At 42.7% G+C, this 14,459-nt stretch overlaps 1 protein-coding gene across 1 annotated transcript in view; it reads left to right on the forward strand.

The window, feature by feature from the left end:
* The window catches only part of lrmp (lymphoid-restricted membrane protein), a 322,294-nt gene that overhangs the window by 96,636 nt on the left and 211,199 nt on the right, over positions 1-14,459 (forward strand). The window lies entirely within an intron of this gene.

The following is a 14,459-nucleotide window of genomic DNA, read 5'->3' on the forward strand; positions in this document are numbered from 1 at the left end:
AATGATAACAAGTGGAAGACCCGAGAAGGAATGTTTGATAATGTAAATTAATCTGGTTGTTTGGACTCAGCAGGGAAGGGATTCCACATTCCAATGACGAATGGTTTGTCATTCTTTGGATTTTTGATGTTTTATCTGTATCTAATTATCCACATTAGGAGGGTAAAAAAATCAATAATTGGCAGATTAATCTATCTTCAGAACAGGGTGCTGTTATATACAGTGGGGCAAATAAGCATTTAGTCAACCACCAATTGTGCAAGTTCTCCTACTTGAAAAGATTAGAGAGGCCTGTAATTGTCAACATGGGTAAACCTCAACTTGAGAGACAGAATGTGGAAAAAAAAACAGAAAATCACATTGTTTAATTTTTAAAGAATTTATTTCAAAATTAGAGCAGAAAATAAGTATTTGGTCACCTACAAACAAGATTTCTGGCTGTCAAAGAGGTCTAACTTCTTCTGACGAGGTCTAACGAGGCTCCACTCGTTACCTGTATTAGTGGCACCTGTTTTAACTCATTATCGGTATAAAAGACACCTGTCCACAAACTCAGTCAGTCACACTCCAAACTCCACTATCGTCAAGAACAAAGAGCTGTCGAAGGACACCAGAGACAACATTGTAGACCTGCACCAGGTTGGGAAGACTGAATCTGCAATAGGTAAAAAGCTTGGTGTAAAGAAATCAACTGTGGGAGCAATTATTAGAAAATGGAAGACATACAAGACCACTGATAATCTCCCTCGATCTGGGGCTCCATGCAAGATCTCAACCCATGGCTTTAAAATGATAACAAGAATGGTGAGCAAAAATCCCAGAACCACACGGGGGACCTAGTGAATGACCTACAGAGAGCTGGGACCACAGTAACACAATGCGCCGCCAGGGACTCAAATCCTGCACTGCTAGACGTGTCCCCCTGCTGAATGCCCGTCTGCGGTTCGCTGGAGAGCATTTGAATGATCCAGAAGAGGACTGGGAGAATGTCTTATGGTCAGATGAAACCAAAATAGAAGTTTTTGGTAGAAACACAGGTTCTCGTGTTTGGAGGAGAACGAATACTGAATTGCATCCGAAGAACACCATACCCACTGTGAAGCGTGGGGGTGGAAACATCATGCTTTGCGGCTGTTTTTCTGCAAAGAGACCAGGACGACTGATCTGTGTAAAGGAAATAATGAATGGGGCCATGTATCAAGAGATTTTGAGTGAAAATCTCCTTCCATCAGCAAGGGCATTGAAGGACGTGGCTAGGTCTTACAGCATGACAATGATCCCAAACACACAGCCAGGGCAATAAAGGAGTGGCTTCGTAAGAAGCATTTCAAGGTCCTGGAGTGGCCTAGCCAGTCTCCGGATCTCAACCCCATAGAAAATCTGTGGAGGGAGTTGAAAGTCCGTGTTGCCCAACGACAGCCCCAAAACATCACTGCTCTAGAGGAGATCTGCATGAAGGAATGGGCCAAAATACCAGCAAGATTGTGTGAACAGCTTGTGAAGATTTACAGAAAACGTTTGGCCTCTGTGATTGGCAACAAAGGGTACATAACAAAGTATTGAGATGAACTTTTGATATTGACCAAATACTTATTTTCCACCATGATTTGCAAATAAATTCTTCTCTAAATAAAATCAAACAATGTGATTTCCTGTTTTGTTTTTTTGTTTTTTTCCACATTCTGTCTCTCATGGTTGAGGTTTACCCATGTTGACAATTACAGGCCTCTCTAATATTTTCAAGTGGGAGAACTTGCACAATTAGTGGTTGACTAAATACTTATTTGCCCCACTGTAGCTTTCGAATGGAATTTAGAAGTGTTTCTAACAAAAGGGGGATGGCAAGACATATTTTTATTAGAAAAAAAAAAAAAGTATTTTGAGCACTGCCATTCCAGGAAGTGTGCTGTGGTACTGTATGTACTTATTGGATGTACTGTACTCCTACTTAAAATTAGGGATCCTGTTTAGCTGACCTACTTGGCACACACTGATGTGTTCAGTACGAGTTTATTTCAACTTATAGACTAAAAAATGAACTATTTTACATTGTCGCTACAGTAGTTTTGACGTATACCCATGCTATTAGGCTCGAGCGTTTACGTCACAGCAGCACGGGATCGTGCGAGATTTGCGACAACGCAGCCATTTCGGAAGCACGTCTGCATCACGGGACATTTAAACTTAACGGCTAATACAATTCAACAACGAGTGCCAAAGATGGAAAAATGTAGGGAAAACTTGCCAGTTCGATACAGAGACAAACTTGTTACCACGGCGAAGAACAGATATGTGAGCAATTTTAAGGATGTGAACAATGTTGACCCTCACGAGCAAGCCGAACACAAATGGAATAAAGATGTCGACAAGCTTCCACCACTACACGAAATGGACGTCATGCTGTATTTAGTGTTTGGTGTATGTTACTACACTCATCAGCAGTTCTGAAACTACAAATCGCTACAAAGCTACGAACAGTTTTGCTGCGGATGGGTGCAGGATCTGCACATTATGACCATAGCAAACGGCAACACCATCTTTCTAGCAAAGGTAGGCAATGTGTGTTTACATTAGTCTATGACCACGGATGTACAATTTTTTTGTTGCAGAAAATGTAGCCTGTGTACAAATTCTTTGCCACTCTCTCACGTCAAAATATTACAGCTTTTTCATTTAGCAACGACAGGAATTATGTCTTATGAAGACAATGCACATGTATGCATGCTAGTTGTTTAGCTGTAGCTATAGCTAACAACAGGCCGACTTAGGGCATAGAGTTACTGAAATTTGCGTAAACAAACGAAATTAACTTACCGGAGTGGAAGTGCATAGAGCAAACTCTGTGTGTAACTGGAGAATCAAACGTTATGCCCTTCCTTCTGATCGAGGCCACCCATGCCATTCTTCGACGTTTGGTAAGTTCAGATATGACCTTTCCCTCGCCTTTTCTCCATGTAGGGATCCGGAAGAAACTGAATGGTTTTCCGTCGAGCTGTATATTCTCCTTTCTATTCGATCGGTTGTTGTAATTCTTTACCCCACAATAATTTCCAACCATTTTTAAAGAGCGACCTGTGTTGAAATGCCTCACTGTTTATGTTTCTCGCTTCCACAATGGCGATAGCGGCGGAAACCTCGCGAGTGCCACATCATACGCTCGAGCCTAATTGATGTTTCTAGACGTTCAAGAGGGAGGATAGGAGAGACAAGGGTATGATAGTGATGATATGTCAGCGATTATTTACGGTCAAAATTGACTGGATGTCTATTATTTATTAACATCAAGTGCACGTCTATTTGTGCTTGTGCATATTGTTTCCCCATCCAAAAGTGCCCCCTCCTTATTTTTTCCTCACTGTGGGAACACACTGGCACACAGATGGTTAAGCCCACCCTTGTGATGAGTGGGAAGGGTGGGAGTTGGAGGAGGGGTGTCGGTGCAGATGGCACAGAGGGCATCGCCAATCGGTCCCCGCCACTGCACAAATGCAAGTATCGAGAGTTATAATTGGTGCGGGAAGTGAAGTGCTAGAAGATGTGGAGGTGGGTGTTCATTGTGCGCCGTGTGCGTGCAAACGGGCGCTGGCGCGGATCTGATGTGTCACACAAGAGCCGCGGGATTCTCGCTGGCACCTCTGCCCACGCCGTGCCACAGCGAGAGGAGAGGCGAGGCCTGCCAGAGGGTCCTGGCAGCGCCCTGCGTGCGCCTCTAATTTCGTCTACACAGGCGCTCTTTTGACACGTAAACGCGGCAATTGGAGCTCACCTTTTCAGTGACGGAAAAGCACAATAGGTGGATGGCAGATCATTGTGAAGGTGTCCAAGTGTGATTAGAACATGACCTAAGCAAACAAAACAGACACCGGTACCCCCTCTCTCATTAGGAAGACCCTACCATGAGTCCCTAATGGCTCAGCCTTTGATATGCAATGACGACTAATTCCCTCCTGTGTTCCACTCTCTGCAGACAGCGCCGTCATTAGACCACGGACGCGCACACACAATCTCATCATTTAGCCCGGCCAGAAGTTGGGATTCTGTTCAGTCTTTTACCTAATGTTATGAATTGCCTACCGGGGGACTCACTTCGCTCACTTGTCATGTAATTAGAACAATATTTACATAAAAACATTTGAATCGTGTATCATTAAAAAGAATAACTCTTTCTTGATGTATGAATTCTCTTCTTAAAGGCAATAAGGTGATGCCTAATTTGCTGGAGTGTCTGTTTATCTGGTATGCAAAATATATTTTAAGTAATAAGAGGGAGAAACTCGTGAAATGGACCTACCGTATTTTTCGGACGACAAGTCGCACCTGAGTATAAGTCGCGCCAGCCATAAAATGCCCAACGAAGAAAAAAAAAACATAAGTCGCACCGGAGTATAAGTCGCATTTTGGGGGGATGAAATCCAACACATAGAACAGATATGTCATCTTGAAAGGCAATTTAATATAAAAAAAACAATAGAGAACAACGTGTTGCATAAATGTACAGTGCATGAACAACGAAATGCGAATATACTGTCCTCACCAGGATGCTACGGCTCGGTCCTGGCTATAACAGCGAACTCCCAAATGCTGACGTCTGTATAATTTGCTGAATCAATTTGGTCCTCGATACCAAACAGGTTCGTATCAACGTAAATAAATGATAATTAGGTTGTTTTACAGCAATGACATAAACGGTTAGCATGCGTTCGCTAGCATTAGCACATCGTTCAAACACCCACACAACTGGGTCTAAGTGTCCGATCGCAGGTGAAAAACACAACAACAACAGAACAGATGAAACACACAGGCGTTGCCTCCGTAGAGATATTTTAAAAGCATAAACAATGAACGTAGGTTCGCAGCCGTGTTTCTCTCTTGCTAACTCACCCACTCACTCAGAGCTACGTAGCTGTCCGTCTTCTTCTGGCGTGTGAGCGCTCTTCACGTAAACAAGTGCGAGTGCGCCCCCACGTGGGCGTGAAAGTGCCACAAACTAAAAGTATGCATTTCAATTAGGGCTGTCAAAATGATCGCGTTAACGGGCGGTAATTAATTTTTTTAATTAATCACATTAAAGTATTTGACGCAATTAATGCACATGCCCTGCTCAGATTAAAATGACAGCACAGTGAAATGTGTACTTGTTGTGTTTTTCGGAGTTTTGTCGCCCTCTGCTGGCGCTTGGATGCGACTGATTTTATAGTCTTCAGCACCCATGAGCATTGTGTAAGTAATTATTGGCATCAACAATGGCGGGCTACTAGTTTATTTTTTGATTGAAAATTTGACAAATTTTATTAAAACGAAAACATTAAGAGGGGTTTTAATATAAAATTTCTATAACTGGTACTAACATGTATCTTTTTAGAACTACAAATCTTTCTATCCATGGATCGCTTTAACAGAATGTTAATAATGGTAATGCCAGCTTGTTGATTTATTGTTATAATAAACAAATACAGTACTTATGTACCGTATGTTGAATGTATATATCCATCTTGTGTCTTTTCTTTCCAGTCCATCAATAATTTACAGAAAAATATGGCATATTTTATAGATGGTTTGAATTGCGATTAATTGCGATTAATTAATTTTTAAGCTGTAATTAACTCGATTAAAAATTTTAATTGTTTGACACCCCTAATTTCAATATAAAAAAAGGCAATAATACAATTGAACACACATTGCCAAAGGCAGAACGCGAACGTGGCCATAGCTATTAAGTTATTCAGATAACTATAGCATAAGGAACATGCTAACAAGTTTACCAAACCATCAGTGTCACTCCAAAACACACACCAAAATAACATGTGAAATGATATCATAATGTGTTAATAATTTCACACATAAGTCGCTCCTGAGTATAAGTCGCACCCCCAGCCAAAATATGGGGAAAAAATGCGACATATAGTCTGAAAAATACGGTACTTAGTTAGTGGTGAAAGTATTCCACACTCCTTAGCATCTAAAACCTATACGCTGTAGTACTAAACATACGTATTTTGTCTCGTTTCCCACCTCAACCTCCCACTTCCCCGGCCGTAACCCGGTCTCTGTTTGTTATCAGTCTATTACTATGTCCACAGTCCATTCTGTGGCTATTAAACATGGTGAACGACCTCACCCCTGCTGACCCCTGCCTGCTAATGGCACAAAAACACACTAAATGAAAGTCAGTTGGCCAGGGATGGCACACCTCCCTCTTTTATTACAATGCATTCACGCTCCTCTCTGTGCCTGTTGCCCTGAAATCATTCCCGATGTAGACATAATGGAAGCGGCGTTGTACTTTTGTGAGTCATTAGAATAAAGGTGAGGAGTTCATCCGGTGTTTTAAAAGTGGCTTTAACTGGAAATTAGGAGTGGGAACCTCTTGGTACCTCACGATACGATACGATTTGCGATACAAAGCTCACGATAACGATGATCTGACGATACGGCGATACAACAACTATCGATACATTGGTCAGGAAATCATTCTAGGATATTCTACACGCAACTAATTAACAGAAAAACACAATTTTCATCCATTGGCTGTGTGGTTATCACTAGTAGACATCCAATCCATTTGAACTGGGAGGGTGGCAGCGAATGAACGTTCGAATGTCTATGGCCGTCAGTGGCAGCCAATGCCAGGCAATGAGGTCATTTTGGGCAATTTAAGCTCATTTACCAATTGATTTTCAGTTACTTCCTGTTGATTTTGAGGTATTTTATGGGTCAACTTCCTGTTTATTTTGAGTTACAGAACAGGAAGTGACCTGGGAATCACCCAAATAAATAGGCAGTGACTGAAACTCAATAGGAAATGACCTATAACTGCCCTAAAATGAACAGCAAGTGACCTGTAAATGCCCCGAAAATCGGACCGAATGACTGCGAATGCTCTGGCTTGGAATGAACGAACTTTCCCAGTAGGGCTGCAGCTATCGATTATTTTAGTAGTCGATTAATCGATAAACCAGTAGTTCGAATAATCGAGTAATCGGATAAGGAACATGAAAAATTAAATGACCTGAGCTGAGCCTCAAACGGTATAAAAACGGTATAAAAAAATAAATGAGAATCTATGTACAACAAAAGAACAATTGGCTAACTTACATCGCAAAAGTCTGCTAGTTTAAATGCTATAAAATGCTAACTTTTTTACAATGCTCTTAACAAATGGTTCAGACACATATTCCCACAAAAATAGGCTAAACATACCTATAAACTAGAAACTGCTATTTTGGGAGAAATTACTTCTGGTCTTTGCCATGTGGAGATACAGATCTTACCCCCGCCCAGGGCTATCAATTAAATGGACAAACATGCCCGTCAATGGCAATAAACAAAGTAAATGCCATTAGAAATTTGGACGTCTATGGCCGTCAATGGCAGCAACCTTCCAAAGCCTCAATGGAATTGGAGAAGTTTGGGGGACACGTCCTATTGATATCTGGTCATTTCCTGTTGATTTGGGGAATTTTTAGTTTTTCCCATTGAAAATGAATGGGAACATTTTCGGACGTCCATGGCCGTAAAGGGCATTGAGTTACATAGACGTTGATAGAATTGAAGTCCATTAGCATCAATAGATTTGACATACATGGCCGTCAATGGAAACAATCCAATGTAGATTCTATTGGAAATCCCATTGAAAGTGAATGGGACAAAAAATAAATTTTAAATCGGAAAATCGGCGTTGACGTGAAAATGGAAAATTTTTCGGGGCCGTTTGACAAAAAGTCACAGTCACACGAAAATTCCAAAAAACGGTACCGATCGGTCCAGCGGTACGGGCTGTGCGGCGCGCCGAAAAAACGCGGAGAATAAGTTGATTAATAAATAATAATAAAGTCGCGGAATAACATTATCTGGCTTTGCCAAAAAAGCAAAGACCAGATAACTAAATTACGAATGCATTAAAAAAAAACATTAGCTCAAACAAAATTTAGCTTATGTTTGTCTTAACAGGGAGCACCTGGATTCAGGCATGTGAATTGAGGCAGACTAGAAGGCAGTGTATCCACCCAAATCAATAAAACTAAATGCAAACACTTTCAAAATAAACCATTACAACGTCACTTTAATTAAACGAATACTCAAAGCAGCAAAATTTAATTCGAGTATTTTTTTCTAATCGAATACTCGAGTTAATCGATTAATCGTTGCAGCACTAGTTCACAGTCTAAATGGATTGGGCGTCGAGCACCGTCAATGGCAGCCTTTAGAGTTAACAGAGACACTATTATGGTGGAAGATTTTGGTAGCAACTTGATGGTTCTTTTTTTAAATTGACACATTTTTAAAATGATATTTCAACTCTTGACAGGAGCATATCGATAACCTTTTGGGATACAAAGTATCACGATATATTACCATTTCGATATTTTGTCACCCCTACTGGAAATTCTGACATGAAAGCTCTGAGGAATAGCAGCGTTGAGTCAGAAGGTGCGACTACTAACAGCGGATATGAAAAGGCTTTGTTTCTTGGAGATGGAGATCATTAAACGCTAGCGACCCTTTCCACAGTGACCACTTATCACCGGTTCATCAGTCAACCGGGGTGAGAAGCCAAAGCTCTGGTCAACTGTATTGGACGAGGTGAGATAAGAGCAAGCCAACAGATCCATGAGCATGAGTTTGATTAATTCAGTTTCCGTGTAAACTGAAAACAGAGGAGCTTGATCAACAAGGTTAAAAACGGGAAAATCACACAAGACGGACCAACCGCAGAACTCTAAATGGATGTCCCCACTATTGTCAGTGATACCAAGCTGATTGGCAGCAATGGAGTGCGCCAAAAGCTAAGTGAGCGATTGTATTGAAAGGGCTGTCGGGGAGCCCGGCTCGCTCGTTGCCGGCGATAATGAGGATGTTGTCTGTCCTCGGTTCAATCAGCGCTCGGAGCAGATGCACGGCGCGTCGCAGATGTGCGCAATTGGAGTGACATCTGAGAGTAAAACTCTCGAGCCTTCTTCGCGACGTCGCGCGCTCCTGTTTAGAAGTGATTTCCTGGCGCGGAGCGGCAGCGGCGACGGCGACTCGGGGAGCGTGAAAAGGCGGCGAAAGAAGGAGGGGTGGCAGGAAATTTTTGGCAAGGGTTTCGGCTTTGAAGCGTTTTGGAGGGAGATGACATATAAAATTAGGAGGGAAGATTTTCGCCCTCTCCACTTTGACTGAATTTGGAGGGGGTGGATTTTTCCCTCACTGAGATGAATGGCACCAGGGGGCACGCCGCAGTCCCTGAACAACACAGATTACCTTGTCTGCGCTCGATCAGAATCTGTTAGGATCTCGAGCCGTTTGATTAAAGTTTGGTTGTTTTTTTTCCTTTACATGCAGGTACATCACAACTATTCCCTTCCAACTTTTCAAACGCCAGTTGGAATAGAAAGGGGCCTTTTCCAATTCAACCATCCATTTGCCAATCAGAAGCCTGGACTTTGCCAAGAAATCATTTGTTAAGTACAAAAGGAATACAGTGGCTTTTTATCTTTGATTTCTTCTGCGGAATCTTTCGTTAGCGACGCATTTCTAGTTGTTATTTATTCTCCTAATTATGGTATGGATGTAACGGGTTCATCAACAAGCTGGCGACGATAGGGTTTGCATCCAAAAATGTGAGGCTGGGCTTGTCAGCTGTTTGTAACAATACAGTACAACACTTCCCAGTGTTGTCAAGAGACCATGTGAATAACAGAGTGTGGCATTAGTAAAAATTAAAAGTTGAATAAACAAATGGGAAACTCCCACATCAAGGCGAACGTAGCTTTGCTTTAAATTGATTTATGGCACTTGGGTTTGGGAATCTCCCTCTGTCAAACTGTTTAAGGGCAAGGATTTATTGGGAGAAGAGGGTGTAATGAAATTTTCCAAAAAAATGCATGCGCCCTTTCGGAACGGAAATGCCAAACAAAGGGTTGAATTAAGGACTGTTGTTTGGTCTCTCTGCTCATGTTTCTGACTTGTTGAGCGAGAGGCAGGGTACACCCTAGATTGGTCTATCTAACCTTGAAAGGTTTGTCAAAAAACTTGCGTCTGTTACGTGTGGAAAAGGGCTAGAGTCTAGCCTTGGTCTGGGCACCAAAGTTGAGCCCTAAGCCTTTGGTAAAAGAGTGTTAGATATAGCCTAGTGTCTGCGAACAGTAGTCATTATACACTCACTAAAGATGTCAGGTCCGATCACGTCATTTTCAAAGTATGGAATCGGCAAAAAAATATCGGACATGCCTTTTTTAATATATATATATATATATATTTTTTTTTTTTTTTTTTTTTTTTTTAATTAAATCGTTTTCTAATTGTATTTAACATTACAGGCAAAATGTCTTACACTCATCCAGAGTCTTTAATTTTGGCTTATAGTAGGGTTATCAAATTTATCGCGTTAACGGCGGTAATAACATTAAAATATTTAAAGCAATTAACGCATGCGCTGCACTACCCACTCACGCATTGTTGCATTCAATTTATATTGGCACCGTTTTACGTATAAATAGAGCTAAAAGGCAACGCAAAATGAGTAGAGAGAATTTTGGCAGCCTTTGTAGCCTTTTTTTAATTGGATAAAGCCTTACATTCCCTCTCAACAATTAGAAATATCATGGGGAAGGAAGGTAGTAGTTGATCTTTTCCTTAACACCCTATGTTATTTCCCAACGCAGAGAAGATATATCAATTGGTACCATAAGCACAGTCATGGTTGCACTTCCCACCATGCATTTGGGCAGAAGTTAAATGGCTTCAGTATCATTTACTGAAAGCTCAACAAATACACTAGATGGCAATATTTAGTCACAATATACAAAGTCACATTTACCCATTAAGAATTACAAGTCTTTCTATCCGTGGATCCCTCTCACAGAAAGAATGTTAATAATGTAAATGCCATCTTGAGGATTTACTGTCCTAATAAACAAATACAGCACTTATGTACTGTTTGTTGAATGTATATATTCGTCCGAGTTTTATTCATTTTTTTCTTGATGCATTGCCAAAATGTACATGATCGGGAAAAATTATCGGGAATGATTGGAATTGAATCGGGACCAAAAAAAAAGCAATCGGATCGGGAAATATCGGGATCGGCAGATACTCAAACTAAAACGATCGGATCGGGAGCAAAAAACCACGATCGGAACAACCCTAACACTCAACGGCCACTTTATTAGGTACACCTGTCCAACTGCTCGTTAACACTTAATTTCTAATCAGCCAATCACATGGCGGCAACTCAGCGCATTTAGGCATGTAGACATGGTTTAAGACCAGGGGTGGGCAAACCGGTCCTCGAGGGCCGCAGTGGGTCCTGGTCTTTGTTCCAACTGACCCAGCACAGATAGTTTAACCAATGCGGTTTCAGCAGAAATGCGAAGCACCTGACTGCAATCGACTGATTACACTTGTAAAACAGCAGATTGGTGAAACGGTGTCCTCTTAATGGGTTGCAACAAAAACCCACACCCACTGCGGCCCTTTGTGGAATAGTTTGCCCACCCCTGGTTTAAGACACATCTCCTGAAGTTCAAACCGAGCAACAGTATGGGGAAGAAAGGTGATTTGAGTGACTTTGAACATGGCATGGTTGTTGGTGCCAGAAGGGCTGGTCTGAGTATTTCAAAAACTGCTGATCTACTGGGATTTTCATGCACAACCATCTCTAGGGTTGACAGAGAATGGTCCGAAAAAGAAAAAATATCCAGTGAGCGGCAGTTCTGTGGGCGGAAATGCCTTGTTGATGCCAGAGGTCAGAGGAGAATGGCCAGACTGGTTCGAGCTGATAGAAAGGTAACAGTGACTCAAATAACCACCCGTTACAACCAAGGTAGGCAGAAGAGCATCTCTGAACGCACAGTACGTCGAACTTTCAGGCAGATAGGCTACAGCAGCAGAAGACCACACCGGGTGCCACTCCTTTCAGCTAAGAACAGGAAACTGAGGCTACAATTTGCACAAGCTTATCGAAATTGGACAATAGAAGATTGGAAAAATGTTGCCTGGTCTGATGAGTCTCGATTTCTGCTGTGACATTCGGATGGTCGGGTCAGAATTTGGCGTCAACAACATGTAAGCATGGATCCATCCTGCCTTGTATCAACGGTTCAGGCTGCTGGTGGTGGTGTAATGGTGTGGGGAATATTTTCTTGGCACTCTTTGGGCCCCTTGGTACCAATTGAGTATCGTTGTAACGCCACAGCCTACCTGAATATTGTTGCTGACCATGTCCATCCGTTTATGACCACAACTTCTGATGGCTACTTTCAGCAGGATAATGCGCCATGTCGTAAAGCTGGAAGCATCTCAGACTGGTTTCTTGACCATGACAATGAGTTCACTGTACTCAAATGGCCTCCACAGTCACCAGATCTCAATCCAATAGAGCATCTTTGGGAAATCTGCACCAACTGTGTGATGCCATCATATCAATATGGACCAAACTCTCTCAGGAATGCTTCCAGCACCTTGTTGAAGCTATGCCATGAAGAATTGAGGCAGTTCTGAAGGCAAAAGGGGGTCCAACCCGTTACTAGCATGGTGTACCTTATAAAGTGGCCAGTGAGTGTACTGTGTATAGTTTAGAATGACAGTAGCATTGGTCTGAATGTTTGTATCAGAGATCACCGAACAAGCGATCATCTATCATTGCCTTAGAAAGTGACTCCATTTGTGCGAGGTTGATCTACAAGGAGTTATATTGTTGTGCCCACGGGAGCAGATGTCGCTGGCACATACTCAATACTTTCTCTCATTCGCTCTCCACTAGTCTGTTTCGCTCTCTCGTTTCTGGCCAGATGGAGAGATGCTCCTCACTCAGGATCACAATGCTTGGGAGCCATGTGATCCACCATCTCGCTGTCTCCTTCCTCTCTCTTTTGTCTCTTTTGATCCACCAGCGCTCGCTCTCCGGCTTTCTCCGTGTCGTGACAAAGGCGGACAAAGGCCTTTCATTTTCTCTGGGCCCTGCTTGAGCTCTCTCTGTTTGTACTGTACTAAACTCTTATTGTATTTTCTACTCATTGCTTAAAAAAAAAAGAGGTGTCCAGGGGCCCCGGGGCCCTGTGCTTGGAAAAGGGGCCTTCCTCCATGTGGTGGGGGTTGTGTTTACAGCACGACGGGAAGAAGAAAGAGCAAAAGCGACAGAGTATATTATTTCATTAAGTGCTTTGGAGCTCACCACGGGATTGAGGACTAAAACCTTGCAGCTCTGTGTGACAAGGGCATGACCTCCCACAACCTGGGAACTCCAGCCATGCATCTTGCCGCTTTCATGTGATACTGGGAAGACGAGGGGGTGTGTGCGAGCTCTCAGTCAGTTTGAGGGCCACTAAGCTTTTTAGTCAGGGCCCGCTGAACAGAGGTGACGAGAGTGACGGAGGAGAGCGACCCGCTAGGTGAGGCGGGGACGGACGAGTTAAAGGGAAGGCGCCGTTTGCCCGAAAACCATCGAAAGACAGAATCGGGCATTGCCGCCAAGCTGAGCTTGAGCCCATTCTGTTGATCTGCGCAGGATCCCGGAGAAAACAAAACTGCATTGTTCCCCGCAGATGGAAGCCAGTGTCTCCTGGGTAACAGCATTAATCTCCTCTTTTCTCCCGCTTCCTCTCTTGTCGGGGCCATAATCGGTGGGCTCCTTTCAGGAGCAGAACCAGCCTCAAAGCCGGGGCTCCTAACTAGCCTCCTAATTAGCTGCAATTACAATGAAGACAACATGATGAGATAATAGAAATTTGCAAAATAATGACATACCACGGGAAAATATTCCTCCTCCCCAAGCACCGTTTTTTTCCCTCTCACTTCGTGAGAAGCACAATGGTGAGCCGGGGCCCTTTTCTGAAAGCGGGGAGCTCAGAAAAAATGGTGGCGCATTATGTGCCATAGAACCCTATTGTCTGCCTTCTGGTCGCTTCAATCAACAGGCCATTGTCTGGCTGCTTAAATCAAAATGACTCGAATACAGGCTCCGTAATGATGCCTCTAAGTGGCGCATACTGAACAGTCAGAAAGAAGGGGAGGCAAGCAAAAAAGGCGCAAAAAAGTCCAAGCTAGGTACTACCAAAATCACAACAGATCCAACAGGGGACCTTTTTAGATAAAATTCAGTTCGGGAAAAATCCAATGGGCAGGCATTAACAGAAAGAAAGAAGATGAGCAGGGAGAGGATGGAGGTAAACAGCAGGTGGTAGTCATGCACAGAGCAACATTTTTAGCATCTGTGATTGGCAGCAACAGACTAAGAGTGAAATGGTGGAACACAAGCATGATTGGGATGCGTTCTCACTGACGTACCTGTCGCTTTGTGGGATCCGTCTCTGCCTAAAAGTGTAGTGTCGCGAATTGATTGATTGAGTTGGCTTTAACCCAAACCCTCCAGAGTATTTTTTTCCCTGACTTTTGCTGTAGATACGTGGTTAGAATATACACTCACCAGCCACTTTATTAGTTACACCATGCTAGTAACGGGTTGGACCCCCTTTTGC

The sequence above is a fragment of the Corythoichthys intestinalis genome, chromosome 13 (assembly GCF_030265065.1).
Source record: "Corythoichthys intestinalis isolate RoL2023-P3 chromosome 13, ASM3026506v1, whole genome shotgun sequence".
Classification (NCBI taxonomy): Eukaryota; Metazoa; Chordata; class Actinopteri; order Syngnathiformes; family Syngnathidae; genus Corythoichthys; species Corythoichthys intestinalis.